Genomic DNA, 14,926 nt, shown 5'->3' on the forward strand with positions numbered 1-14,926 from the left:
ACACTGCACCAGCTCCCCCTAGTGTACATAGCAGCCCGCGTGCACCGGACTTTTCACGGACCTATACAACCGCCCTTCAGAGAACTGCAGACGATCACGTGGTGTCCTGATGGCCGGTGATGCTCCAGTGAGGCCTTCCCCCTTTCGCACCAGCGGACTGAGCATGCGCATTTGGGTATGCGCAGTGAGTATGAGCAGTGGAGTGTGCGCGCTCTATTGTGCGCGCTTGCGGCGGAACCCCGATATCAAAAGAGGCGCGCTTTGTTGTGTTATGTGTTCCATGTGAGAAGACCAGAGCAATTCCAGTGCAAACTCGAGCACTGTTGCATTGGGTGGTGCTCGTCTGCAAAGCAGAACTGATTTTTTTGTTTCTGAATAGCATTTTTATTATAATTATTTATGTTTGTGTAGATCTTTTTTTTTTTTTTCATACAAACAACATTCTTCAGCGTTTACTAAATTCGTCAAAAGTATCTTAAGAGAAAAAAAAAATATAAAGTAAACGACTACGTCCGCTAGAAACTACAATTTTAACCTAAAATAATAAACAATCCTTGAATTTTGATTTTTGTTGATCGCAGCCTCAAATGGTCTATAAAGTTAACACTCAAACTGAAATGACAGTTCGGTGCAAACCGTTCTGCAGACCTGATGACCAAATTTAATCGGTATGTAATTTCCTTCACAAAAATCAGATCCCCACAGCATTGCAATAGAGTTGCTCTGGAGCGTTCATTCGAACACTTCTAGCAAGCGCGCGAGCAAACAAACAGTGTCCTCCTTTCTTCTAGTCCGTATTCGGATTTGCTGGTTCTTATCTCTTTTGGGCTGTTTTCTCCCTCACCGATTGTACATAGGCGGCTCTGTAGCGTGGAATTCTACTAATAAATGAACAACACGATTGTACAGCACTCACGGTGTGAAGCAGCGTCAATTCTTCTAATCCAACCTTTGCACTGATTTCTTTTTAAAATTAATTCTGCGATGCCTTAACCTTTTGTCAGCCAAAAAAAGCAGTTCTAATGGTGCGAAATAAATTCGGTTTAAACTCGTTGTTCTCGTTCAAAGGCCCGAAGACACATACATGACGGCGAGTGAATATATATATATATATATATATATATATATATATATATATTGATACATAGACGGTGACGAAGACAACGACAGGCCATCGGCAATGGCTCGTGCACACAGGCGCTGCAGCGGGCAGTTTTGAATTAAAACTATCGTTCAGAGGGCACCCCGTTCCCATCGCTTCTTCCAGCACCGTAACAATATATATACATATATATAGGCGACTTCAGCAAGGGTCTATAGGTCACGAGATGTGAAGTTTCCCCCTACATTTAGCGGGTACCATAACTGGTGTATAGTTCATGTGACGTCGATTTCCCGCTAAATTTTGCGGGGAAAATGAACTGATGTTTTAGTCACAAGACGTGAACTTGAATGACGTGTACAGGCTCACGTTATGCACCTTTGGTGGCGGCGACACCATGGGGTGCACTATGGGGTGAAATTAAGCGCAAGCTTGAATGCTTACAAAATAGAATTGCATCTTTGAGCTGCTCCCCTTGCGCACGCACGCATTGCGTTCGCACAACGCGCTGAAAGCAAGCGAGCAAACTAAAGCTCGACCGTTCTCGTATCACTGCGACAGAGCCGTCCGACGCAATGGTGCTTAAGGCGACGGCTCTTCGAACGAGAATGTACGCATAGGAAGGGCGGAAGCCAAAATATTCCAAACAACAAGTTTTAAAGGGGCCACCGAAAAATAAAAAAAAAAAAAAAAAAGATTAAAGCACGAGGAGATGGCGATCCGATATGGCTCGCATTCGCCGAATAGATCTTAAACGAAACGCACCCTCAGGCGGCCGCTATTTTCGAGGAGGACTAAACGAAAATTCTCTCGACAAAGATGTCAACCAAAGCATAACGTACAAATATTTAAAAAAAAGGCATATATGAAAACGCGAATCAAATCAAAACGAGTTAGAGGAAAGGGACAAAACGGGAAAGAAAGGAGTTTAGCTTCGGAGTAAAAAAGGGAACTTTACTTCTTTTTTTCTCGGTATTTTTCTTTTCTATTTTGCAAGGCGCCTGTCAAAAACGGGGAAGAAAGGTAGTGACTAGGGGAATAATATAAGCGAAAAAAGAAAACTACAAAGGACACAGTAAGCCTAAAACTAGAATTCGTAAAAAGAGAAAATTGACAGAACGACAGACAGACATCATCACGGCACCGCCGAACGCAACGGAGACTGCCCCCCGAGGAAGCGAGACGCGCGAATCTTCCCGTTCTTCTCTTCCTCCCAAAAAGAAAAATAATAAAAAAGGACTCCGTGAAAAGGATGCGGAAGGGAGGATGGAGGAAAAGGAGGAGGAGACACATATGGGGAGGATGAGGTCGGAGGATGGGGAGGCGTTAATACGGAGACGAGGTCAGAAAAGAGGCGCTGCTGCATCCAAGAGAGCTGTCAACGACAGCAGCGACGCGACGCGGCGCTCCCACTCACCACCCCCTCCCTCCCCCGTCTACACACCCACTTGGGCAGAACGCAAACATCCCACGCGATACCCCCTCCCCCACCAACCAAATAGAACTCTCCAAAGGAAAGAAAAGCGATTGAATAAAAAAAAAGTACGCAAATATTGGAGGGAGGAAAAAGGGTGAGTGGGGGAGGGTTAGAAGAAAAAGAAGGGCTCGGGCCATCCCATGCACGACGATTTGCACCCATTCGGCCGCGGAAATATGTTCCGCTCGGTCGCGCGCGCACGCGAGCGCTCCAAAGGCATATTGCGTTCACCCCCGGCCACTTTCGTTTTTACGCTTGTCTTTTACGTCATCGCGCGACGATGAAGAAGAGGGGAAGGAAGCTTCGGATCGAATGGCAAGGATGAGCCTGAAGAACGAAAACAAACACACAAAAAAAACGGAGTCACTAAACAAAAAGAGAAGGCTGAATAAACGCTGTATGGAAAAGGGTGGTGTGCAAGCGTCGAAAGCACCAACCTCTGCCCCTTCTTTCCCCCTGCCCTCTTCATTGTTTTCTCTCTCTCTCTGCTGTGCTTCTTGCTTTCCCTTCCCCTCGGTTCCAAGGTGTCACCGCCACGGACAAGGGATCGTCGTCACCGAAAGATGGGGAGGAGGCGAAGGGTGTGACGCCTATGAATCGGGAAAAGGGAGAGTGTGTTTTCTCCGATCAAAAGATTGGGACGCCGTGGTTATCATCGAGTAGGAAGAGCGTCGTCGGACTCGTATTTCACGCGCCGACTCTCCGAAGTAAGCTGGAGATTTACGGTGCGTTTTTGCCCCCATTTTTTTTTTTCTTCGTATTCCTCACGTCTTTTCCCTTCTTCCCTGTTTCTTTTCGCCCGCTTGACGGTGACAAGTTTGCCAATAGAGGTTACTAAAAACAACGTCGATATTTTTCTCCGATATTCAATCACTCGTATATTGTAGCAACTGCTTTTCGTACAACAAGAAAAACAAAAGTACGATCCCACGTATTACGCTTTGTTTTTGTGTGCGCGTTTGTGACTTTTTTTTTCTTGTCTCGACGCCCATCAACTTTAATACTAAAACGACCGAAATTCACCCGGATTGATTCTGCATCAGTCTTTTCACCCGTGTCACCGAGATGTAGAAAGGTCAGTATGAATCTAATGGCTCGAATCTTTTTGGGCTCTTCAGTCTCTTATGTGACCCGCTCTCAAACCGCTGATAAGGCACTAAGAAAAATACATTCCGCCGACTCTGAATTGAAGCAAAGGTACTTCTTTAACTACACCGACAAAATCCGACTAGAGCCTTAACTATGTATCTAACGCACGCGAGCTCGGAATGTGCCTCCGTTCTTGATTAAGATAAACATTATAGTAACCGATCAGCGTGGAAGATAGTGGCGAAAGAACAAAAGACACTAAAGGTTTGCCCTTTTTTACCGCGAGAGCACCTCTTTGACAATTCTTACTCATTGACTCCTAAGTTCTCCTCGTGTCTTTAGGCCAAAGGAAATCGGTAAAAAAATCTAACCTAACTTTGATCTTAGATACAAACCACAATTTTTCTATATATTCCAACATGAAGTCACGCATTTGAAAGGAAGTCCTCTACGTCATTTCATAAAAATAAAAAATAAACACTTTTACTCGTGTTTGTTATTTTCGGTTGGGGGCAAGTACTTCTTCTTTGCATACTTCACAAAAGGCAAGGAACAATCAGACAAGATAGTCAATGCGGAACGCAAGTTCGTCTGCTTCTTGCAGGAAGTTTCGATGGCGTCATAACGCCAAACTCTTATTGGCTGATCAAAAAAAAAATATAGTGGGTAGACCTCGACGCATCTAGCATGCAGGTCTACCTACTATTTTCTCAATCAGAGGTTTGCGCCGTCCTGACGTCACCACAACTCCCGTGCAAGAAGCAGACGACTTGCTCTCCGCGTAGAGCGGCGTCGCAGGCGCATCGTCACCACGTTCGTCATATTTATCGGCATTTGCACGATCTTCCGAAGCAATCGAGCGCAGTAAATATGTCGTGACCTTACTCTTTTAGTATACGGTCCCCTGGAAGACGTCTCCGACTGGTGCCTGTTTTACCACGTTCAAAAACGGGGACCCTCGATTTCCGCCTGATGACGTCATAGGGGTGTCATGCCGTCGCCGGTCGCGATCCTGGCGGCGTCACGGCAGCGGTGGTGGATGTGGTAGACGCCTGTCCCGCCGCTGGTCGCTTTCCGGCTTGGTTCAGCCCGCGGTAGCTTCGGGAGTTGGGACGCCGTGACGACGGCGACACTCGCGTTCGCTCCTACATTTTTAGAGCCTAGCTCTTAGGCGCCCGTTTCCGGCTTGAGCGGCGTCACCGTCGCCGTAACCGTACAGTGCATTATGGGAAATGTCCCATGATGCAACGCGTGGGGGGGGGGGGGGGGGAAGAAGGAGAGGAGCCTGAAGGATGAGGAGGAGGAGTATACCCCCTCAGTACCCTTCCCTCCTCCTCCCCAAAAGCTGCGCTCTAAATCGGCGTCACAGGGTGTTGTAAACGTCCTTATTTTTTTACCGGGATTTTTGGTACCGACCGCATGAATCGCGACATTCGACTGCAAAACACTCCGCCTTTTTTTTTTTTTGTGACGTTATTTGTTGCCAGTTTTCGATGCATGGGCGGACCAGGACGCGGCACCGTACTGTATGTTTCTCTTACTTTTGACTGCGCTCTGGCCTACGGTGGAACAAAGTATAAACGTTACCAGAACAACGTATCGAGAAAAAGAAATAAAAATAAAAAGGAGGTCGTTGTATCAAACGACAAATCGGCGGCATTATCGAAATGTACGCTTTCATGGCAACTCGCGGAACTGGCCGTGAATACGTAACGTACACAAACGGACGACGAAATGCCCGCGTACTCTATATCAAAGCTAACTCGAAACAAAACTTTAATGCCTTCTATTCCAGAGCAGCACGCTCGCAGTGGCGCTGGCTGGACTGTTTCTTCGCGAGTTGTTGACGTCGATTCAAATTTATCGTCGCATAAATCTGAACAAAAACGGCCGCGCGTCTTTTGTCGACGTTAACGGTCTCCCCATCTGGCGCCTAAAAATTGACTTTGGAATCACCGATCGACAAAACAACTAAACAAAGACACGGAGTTTCACATAGCTAGCCGAAAAAGCGCGAAACCTGCCGGGCTCTATTAAAAAAAAAAAAAAAAAAAAAAAAGGTAAAACAAGCTTACCGGCAACTTTCAAATTGAGTGTATACAAGCAGCGTCCGCCCAACCCTTTCAGACTTCCTTAACCTGATATACAAATTATACTTCACTGCTGTTAACAGTATAGTCCTGATTCTTTAAACCGCAGTAACGCAACACATGCATCCTACAAAAGACACGTTCGGCAGACATGATGATAGAACTATCTGCGGGGCCGCTGTGCCAGCTCATATTAAAAAGTTTTAGTCGATCGTTCGGATCATATTAGAAAGTTTTAGTGGACTGTTCCGATAGCCCCGATAACGATAGTGACTTTTAGTGAACCGTTTTTTGCACGTCCCGTACGGTACGATGGGCCTTCCGGTAGGCACCGCGCATGCGCGGTTCGTACCGGAGGGCCCATCGTAACGTATCCGATGTGCAAAAAACGGTTCCCTAAAACTCCCTGATACGCGATAACGATACAATACTTGCGCAAAGGCGGCGACGGAGTGTCGGTTATCGTTATGGGAGTCACGGGAACGATCTACTGAAACTCTCTATTGCCTTGCCCTGTACTATCGTGTTCAATATGAGCTGGAACAGTCTTTCAAACTTCTTCAAAGTATCCCCCAGTTTTTTTTTTTTTAGAGAGCTGAGGTTTTAATTATAAATGGAATGCAAAATTAAGGTCCCGTACCTCGGACTCTTTGATAAATTGAGAAAACAAATAGTGCCTGGGGGGGGGGGGGGGGGGCGCAAACGCGCAAACATTTGTGTTTTTCGGGTACCATTGATTGTGATAGTGCAGCTCGTGGTAAGAAAAAAAGTACCCATCTATATAACAACGCACTACGCAATAATTCTTGGCGATCAGGCCACAAACGTGTCGACATTTGTCCTACTCGTCAAAGCCTTCGTGGTCACGTATGTTCACACCAAATGAAACGCACTACACATTATCGCTGTTCCTCTTTCCTCATCTCCATTCGGTCGGAAAAGAAACACATTCAAACAATAAACACAAGTGAGACTACAAAACACAGAGTTCCAGCGGCATCTTCCGGGACGTTGAAACAGATGTCATGCTTTTAACGCCACAAACGCTTGTCTCTCTCTCTCTCTCTCTCTCTCTCTCTATCCCCCACCCCAATTGTTACGCGAGACGAAGCAACCCAAATGAACAGCCGAGTAAGCTCATTGCTTCAATATTACACGCTCGCTTCCCTTTTGTGCGTGCGCACTTAAAAAAAAAAAAAAAAAAAAAAAACATAATTGCGACATCCGACAGAACTCGTTGCCTTAAAGAACCGAAAATGTGACAAAAACTAAATCAAAACCGGGTAAGGTAAGAAATCAAATAGAGATAAAAAAAAAAGAGTTAGAGAAATGTTACAAGGAGAAGGAAGTGAGGCGAAAGTATAGACACAAAAAAGGGGGGGGGGGGGAGAAAAAAAGAGAGGGGGGGGGGCGTCTTATTAACTCTCGTCGCTGCCGAAAAAGCCGAGATAGAAATAATCTCGAGACCGCTTACCCAAATCAAGACGCACCGCTGGAGCAAATAATAAACGAGAAGAAAAGAAAAACAAGAGAAAAGAAAGCGAAAGAAAAACATAAATATTAAAAGAAAGAAACGAGTGTAGGAATTAAAATAAAAATATGCGAGACGACATCGTGCAGTACCCAGACCCCAAAAACGGAACTGCCACGAGACATTCACTCTCGTTCTTGTAATTTCGGCTCTTCCTCGACAAGGAGCGCAAAAATCGTTCGGTGTCGTTCTCCCGCAATTTTTTCCCCTCCTCCTTCGAAGCATGCATTCTTTCTTCTCTAGTATTGTTATCCGTCTTTCTACGTCACTATTTTTTAGCAAGACTTCTATCTTTCTATCTGTTTTCTAAAGCTGAAGATGCGCGATCTAATCCCGCAGACCGGTGGGCACATTCGTTTACTAACTAAGATCACGTAAAAAAGCGCACTTCAGCTTGTTCCGCATCGGTTGAGATTCCGAGAGCCACTTAGTAGCTTGGCATAGCCCCTTTTTCCGGATAATATAACGTTACGAGTCACTAAATTATAGACAAAAGAGAAACTCTCGTAATATTCGGTGACGAAGTATATTAACATACGCGTAAAACACGCGCAACAAAACCAATTTTTTTGTCGTTCCCTTTATTTGTTAGAAACAAAATATATTCAAGCGGAAGAGATGCACCTATCTACAAATACGGCGACACATTTCAGGCATTTTTTGTACAAAATAAATTAAACTAGTTACCAATTTGTAATTGCAGCATTCGGTAAGCTCGAAACGAATTTTTCGCACACCTATCAACGTGTAAATATGATTTAAAACACACACACAGACACACACGCACAAAACTTTATGATCAAAGGGACACAGCATAACCAACGCATTGAACCCCTGCAACAAAAATGGTGAACTTCAGTGATATAAAGACTCGGAACAAAACAAACAAAAGTTTAAAAAAAAAGAAAACGTCGAATTTTTTAGCGCGAATAAATAATGTCCTAAAAAACACTTTTACGAAAATATCAATCCTCTTGAAGTGCGACGCAGTAAAAAACAAACAAATCTATATTGAGCCCCCTCAAAACCGTTTCTAAGCGTAGACTCGCAGTCTGACACGCGGCTGAATAAAATACGGGCGCTCTGAAAAGTTTTACGAGAGTGAGGGTGTGAGCAAAAAAATAAAAATAAAGGGAAAGGTAACCAACCGGCGAGGAAAACGTAAATCCTTTCCGTCACCCCCTCGTTTCAACTCCTTCCTCTTTCTTATTATTTGTATTTTATTATTTTATTTCAAAAGCGACCGACGGGACAAATTGAAATACACCTTCGCCGACATCGTATTAAAACCTGTCACAAAAATGAGGACCCGACTTCGAGAGAACGCAAAGTAAGAAGTAAGCGAAAACAGACACACACACATTTTTACCGTTTTCGTTTTTTTTACTTTTTTATGTTTCATTTATAACGCGGTTTAAACTTGAGCGAACGCGTAAACAAAAACCTCGCGTTCTACGCTCCGCTGCGCTAGTAAGATGGACCGCGGCGGATTCTATACGAGCTATCCAATCCAATCCAGAGCTGCGAACTCGTATCACGTGACTTGTCGCCCCCGTGCGACGCAGCGCTCCCCTCTCGAAGATAACGTGTCACTCTCACACGGCATTGAACCGGTCTCGTTGGCTCGTGGCGTTGCCCCGTGGTTCGGCGGTGTATAGACGCGGAAAAACGCCTCCAAACACGTCTCTCCAGATACAAAGTAAACAAATAAAACAAAAAAAAAAAACTATAGCGACAATGGGTTCGAGAAACTGGAAAGGGAAATGTTTTCCCTTCTCAACATTTACACCTCGTGGGCGGCATTTCCGGTTCGCGGCGGGCTCAAGATCCCCGATATTCAATTCCCTTCGTTTGTTTTCCCCTTTTTATTCCCAAAGAGGGGAATAAAAAGGAACACAAAACATGCCTTTTTGTTGTTGTTGTTTTTATTAATATGTTTATATAGTATATACGAGAAAGTCAAATCGACCTCTCGCGTGAAAAAAGGCCCGTCTTCCACGAGGTGTATTTGTTGTTGTTGTTTTGCTGGTCGTATTTTATTCCTATTATAGGAAGATTGTAGGTAAAACAAGGAGAGACGTTACCTTTGACAGTATCCCCACGACTTTTTTCAAAAGAGCGTATTAAATGTTTTGACGCTTTTAGTTTTTTTAATTATTTTTAAATGTTATTTCTAATTTCCACATCTCGGTTCTTTCTGACTGCAACGAGAACACACGGGAATCGAGGGGGTACAAGGAAACGTTAGGTGCACATACGAACCAAACGCGAACGGGCCTTTTATTGACGTTCCCCTGTCGCCGTGTTTTAACTTGGATAATTGCAGGACTTGGAAAATTCGTGCATTTCAAAGAAGTCGATTAGTACTCTCGCATTTTCGGCTCTTCTGTGCGTCCTTCGACGATAGAGATTTCACGCGGTTGGGAAGAAAAACAACTCGCAATATTATTCGCCTTGTAGGAGAACGTTGCCTACAAGTTGGACCACCTTGAACAGCCAAACGAACTTGAGCCAACGCAGTGCTCTAACTGGGTTGCGTTACGTTTACGTTGGAGCACACTTATGGGCTAGATGGATGAACGTATGCATGGATAAATGTAATCATCTGTACCCTTTGTGACGAGCTCTAGGTTGCGCTAACTAGCCAAGAAACTAAAAATAGAAATAGGCCCATGCATTTTTTTGTATTTATCTCCCGGCCGTGGGTGTGATCGCCACAATGACCGTTGGGGGAACGGGAGAAAAAATACTAAAAAACATAACCCCCCCCCCCCCTTCCCCAGGTATTAGAATGGAAGAGTGATGTGACAGAGTGCAGTTCTTGAATGACTTTTCGCTAAACCTTAAAAGGGTTGCAACAGATTCTTCGTATTCTTTTCAGAATAGCTATTTTAGGGTGGGGCGAACAGCATTGTGATCGGCATTTCGACCATAGCCTCGGAATTGTCAGTAAACAAGAACAATGGAAGATTTTCGCAGTGCTGAAGCACTTGGAAGGCGCACGCCAGTTGCTGCGACAGAACGCGGAGAGCAGCCCGAAGCAGATCCAGTGAGAGAGACATCAGATCGAGCTGAATCACGGATTGGTCAAACACCAAGCGCGCAGTCAAAGTAGATACCACGAAGATTCACAAAAACTCGAAATATGTTATTAAAGAGACACTACATAGAATTTCGACATATCGTTTTTTTTTTTTTTATTCCAATTCAATTTACGCGTTTTAAATGTAATGGAAAATCCAGAATAACAATTATAATATCATGTGTGCCTTCTTTTTCTATCAAAACACGTCAAAACATCTCGTTGAGACTCTTTTTACCTTAAAATTCACTCGACTGCTTTTTTTTTTTTCTTTTTTAGTTCCGAACTTCCATTTTTGAGGAAGAAGAAATGTAATGAACCGACACGGTAGATATGGTGACGGGTCTTGTTTTGTGGATTTGTACGTACATTAAACCAGCGTGTCCAAGGAAAACTATATAAAGACTGTAGAAATACACATTCTTAATTAGTTGCTGTCACCTGAGTGGGTCACTATGCACACTTAATAAAAAAATATGATCACCATTAGCCCACCTGAGCAAACCGCGACAAACATTTGATATTTTGTTCATGCTAACTGCGTCGCACAGTACACATTTTGTGAACCACTATGTGCTGTTTTTTGTCATCTTTATTCGGTTACCCCCAAATGTAATATACATAACTTAGAAAATCAACAAATGAACGAAACAGCCTTATTCTTATCTGTTCAAAACAATCCCGAGCGTGGAAAGTTGTTAATCACTGAAACCTTAAATTAACGTCTACACTAAAAAGGAATGGAAAGTTATTAATCACAGAAACATTAAATTAACGTCTACACTAAGAAGCAATATGACTGGAAGAATAGATGTCGCGTGTGAAGGATGATAGTATCAAACTGAATAACGAATAACAGGTGAGAGGACCCGTAAACAAAAAAAAATTGTTTAGAAAAACACTGATCGCTTGACACGCTCCTTGAACTATCTAGCATCCAGTTTATAATAGCTACTCGCCGATAAAGGCCACAAAACAAAAACACACACACAAAAAAGCGCTACGAGTCTTCCACTTACCGAAAAGGGCGGCAGCTCGCGCCACCTATCCGGCTAACCACGTAACACATAAAACCATGCAACATAAACACGACGTCACGTATAAACTGCGCTCAGAACCTACTCTGCAAAAAAGCATCTTGTAATCACCATCACCCAAAAATCACCGATCTAAACAAAAAAAAAAAAAAGGAAACAGCGCCTGCAGACAACGGCGCCATCTACCGGCAGCACATTCCGTAACAACCCAACCCCCGCGCCGCAAGCCACGCGCGCGCGGTGCGCTTGCACGCAAATAAGTTGGGAGAGGGGGACACGATGGAGAAAAGGGCACCGCATCCCCTTCTCCCTTAACCTCCCCCGGGAAGCCTCCCGCTTTGATTGCTTTCAATTATCCGACAGCTGTAACGGGCAGACCGCCGTAGCGAGCCCGAAGGCCCCTCGGGGTCTAAAAGCCGCGAATCGACAGGGAGAAAGAGGGAAAGGTGAAGGAAAGAATAGGGAAATGAGGAAAGGAGAAAAAGGGAGAGGGAGCCCAACACCAATACGCAAAGTAAAAGCGGGCACGTTAACGTCAAAACGAGCCGGCCTCCCCCCCCCCCCCCCCCCCCCCCTCCTCTACGCGAGACTATTTAAACCGTTTTAATAACAATGGATGAGGTGTCTCTTTCTCCCTGTTTCCCTATCCTCCTCCCACCATTTCCCTTTCCCCCAATTATCGAGAGAACTGCCCGTCGCATGCAGGGCCTCGCGTTGATCGCTTCCTAATGGCCCATTCTAGCACCCATCTCCTGTTTGGGAACGCTTTCGGTCTCCCCCCCCCCCCCCCCCCCCCCCCCTTTTTTTTTTTTTTTTTTTCTCCCTTATCTCTTTCGTTCGAGTCATTGGCTAGAGACGGTTAATGCTAACAACTTCTTCCTCCGAAATACACCGCTGTGTGGCGCGTGAGTATGCGCGCGCGCATGCGTAGTATCGTTCCTCCTTTCTGCGACGATGTTGATGTTGTTATTCAAAACGTTGGAAGAGAAGAGTGCCAGGAGCTGCCCCTGCCGCAAATTAGGGTCGGCTTCCCCTTTATAAGCATATACTTGAGGGGAAGCCAGCTTCGGCGGAGCGGAAGTTTTCTTCGCGTATCGGGGTTTCTAATGAGGAAAGGAAACAACTTTCATCATGATTGTTTCCTTTTTTTTTCGGTCTTTTGTTTTGATCGTTTCTTTATCTATTGCTTTATGCGTGTGATTTTTTTTTCGTCTTCTTGTTAATAGTAAGGTCAGCTTTCTTGTCACGAGCAGAAGTAATTAAATCAGTAATTTAAATTTATAGACATTCAATGAACAAAAGAAAACTCTGCATACTTCCAATCTTCAAAAGGTAGGTAGCTACCCGATGTAGGCTTTAATAGGAAAAAGGAATTAAAAAAAAAAAAGAAAGAAAGAAGTATTAATTTTGTTGTGGGTCGGAAGTTAGTCAGCCCCAATGACCGTTTAGTGTCTCAGCTATGGATGAGAAATTTGCTCGGAGCATGAGCATCGTACCGGCGTGCGGTCGTGTATCAGTACTGTGTGGGGCACGTTAAAAGCCCCAGGGTAAAAAAAAAAAAAAAAACACATGAGCCAAAGAAGAAAAAAAAAACGCTGAATTCGCGTCTTTGTTTTGGTATCTTCCAGACTACATGTTTAGAAGTTGCAATTTTCTATGGATGCGTACAATACCTGGATTGTTTTTTTGTTTTTTTTTTTCATGATCATTTATAACGACAGAACGTGACGGATGTCATGATGATTCCTGTATGATACAATAAGTTTTATAGACTTTAATAAAGCGGACGTTTTTTCAATGTGTGCTGTGTACGCGAATTTCGTTATATGTGCGGAGTGTTTGGATCATGCCCCGGGCAACACTATCTACGAATTTTTTTTTTTCAGCCAGACGTCGATTTTTATTTGCAGACCGTGGACTAGGGTCCGGAAAACGCTGTAGTCACCGAACAATTAACGGACTAATTTTACATACAAGTTCGCTAGACACGTTAATGGTTTCCATCCCATACGTATAAGTATACTCAAGCATTCAACCTGACCAAAACACTCCACGTGAAGCCTACAAATTATTCCTTTCTCTCTAGCCTACAAATTATTCCTTTCTCTCTCTCTCTCTCGCTTTCTTCTTCTTTTTTTTCTTTTTTTTTTACAAAAACGATATGCCCAGCTGGCTCCGAATACCTTCCGAAAATAAACAAGTACGCCCGAGTAAACCACCTTAACCTGCGTCACCGACGCTCCTTTTAACGATCAATTAACGGCACACAACGGTCTACACCAGTCCCCCCCCCCCCCCCCCCTTCCCCCTTACAGACGCTAATCTCGGCAGCGCATAAAACGCGCTTTCCACACCTACCGGCGTCTTTCAAAATACGCGACTAGGCTGTTCGACCACCGACCCCGCCCCCCGCTCTCCAACAAAACGCTGTTCGTTCGCGTTACTGCAAGCTCGGAAGAGACAACGGAAGCATCACAATGAAGAGGATGGGGAGGAGGGAGGTTGGGCAGCATCGCGGCGTCCGATGTACCGCGACGTCCGACAGCGCGGCTTCGCGTACGGTGGCCCGGAGAACAATGGCTTGACAACGCCAGGAGCGCTCACCGTCGTTCCCGGGAAAAGCGATGCACGCGCCGCTGCTCTTGATGAGACGACCTTCCTGCAGTTTACGCTGCGGTAGACGCGCGGGATGGAACGGGTGGAAGAAAAAAAAATAATAAACATGCAGGATTGAGAGCTGCCCGCGATGCGTCTACGGGCCGCGGTAAAAGAGACCGTTGTTTCGAGCGTTCGGTCCCGTCCCCCGGGGGAAAGGGGAACGGGGGGGGGGGGGGGGGGGGGGGGGGGCTTGTTGCTAATAACGCGCTTCGGCATAACTATCTAGAATATAGCGTTGTTCAAACTTTAGATTAGATTGTATATTTTCTCTTTCGATGGGCGTCGTTATGAGTTTGCTGTAAAACAACTTGTTCCCTGACACCGTTGTTTTTTTGTTTTGTTTTTAATAATATTTGCTCGATTACGTCCTCATTTATTTATGCTGTGTTTGAGCTTAAGTCAAGGCACAGCCGACGTTATGAGCTGATGGAAGCAATCAAAGAGCGTCAAAAGTGCAAAGTGCCGTAGTACGTGCTCTATCATTCCTGAAGCCATCATGTTCAGAAAAAGACCGAGTGACTTCCACTTTTCACGTTGCTTGATTAGCCCATCAATTCGAAGCGTCGGCCACGTCTAGATTTTAAGTGAAATAAAAAACATAGTCTCCGATGCCCCACCCCCTACCCCCGCCTCTTGCCCTTCAGCAGTTCGAGGCAAAGCGTCGGCCTACGGATCTCCAGGTTGCGGATTCGAATCCCGGCCGAATGGTGCTCCAGGCCCGACGGGGGTTTATTGCGGAAAAGGTGTCGAGTAACTGATATTTCGGCTGCTCGTCGAACGGTCCCCAGTTTGGTCGAAATGAATACTCGGACCTTCGCTTGGGCATGCCGGATACCCTCCGCTGGTTTGGCTGCTTATAC

The sequence above is a fragment of the Ixodes scapularis genome, unplaced genomic scaffold (genome assembly GCF_016920785.2).
Source record: "Ixodes scapularis isolate PalLabHiFi unplaced genomic scaffold, ASM1692078v2 PGA_scaffold1__304_contigs__length_218370807, whole genome shotgun sequence".
Lineage (NCBI taxonomy): Eukaryota > Metazoa > Arthropoda > Arachnida > Ixodida > Ixodidae > Ixodes > Ixodes scapularis.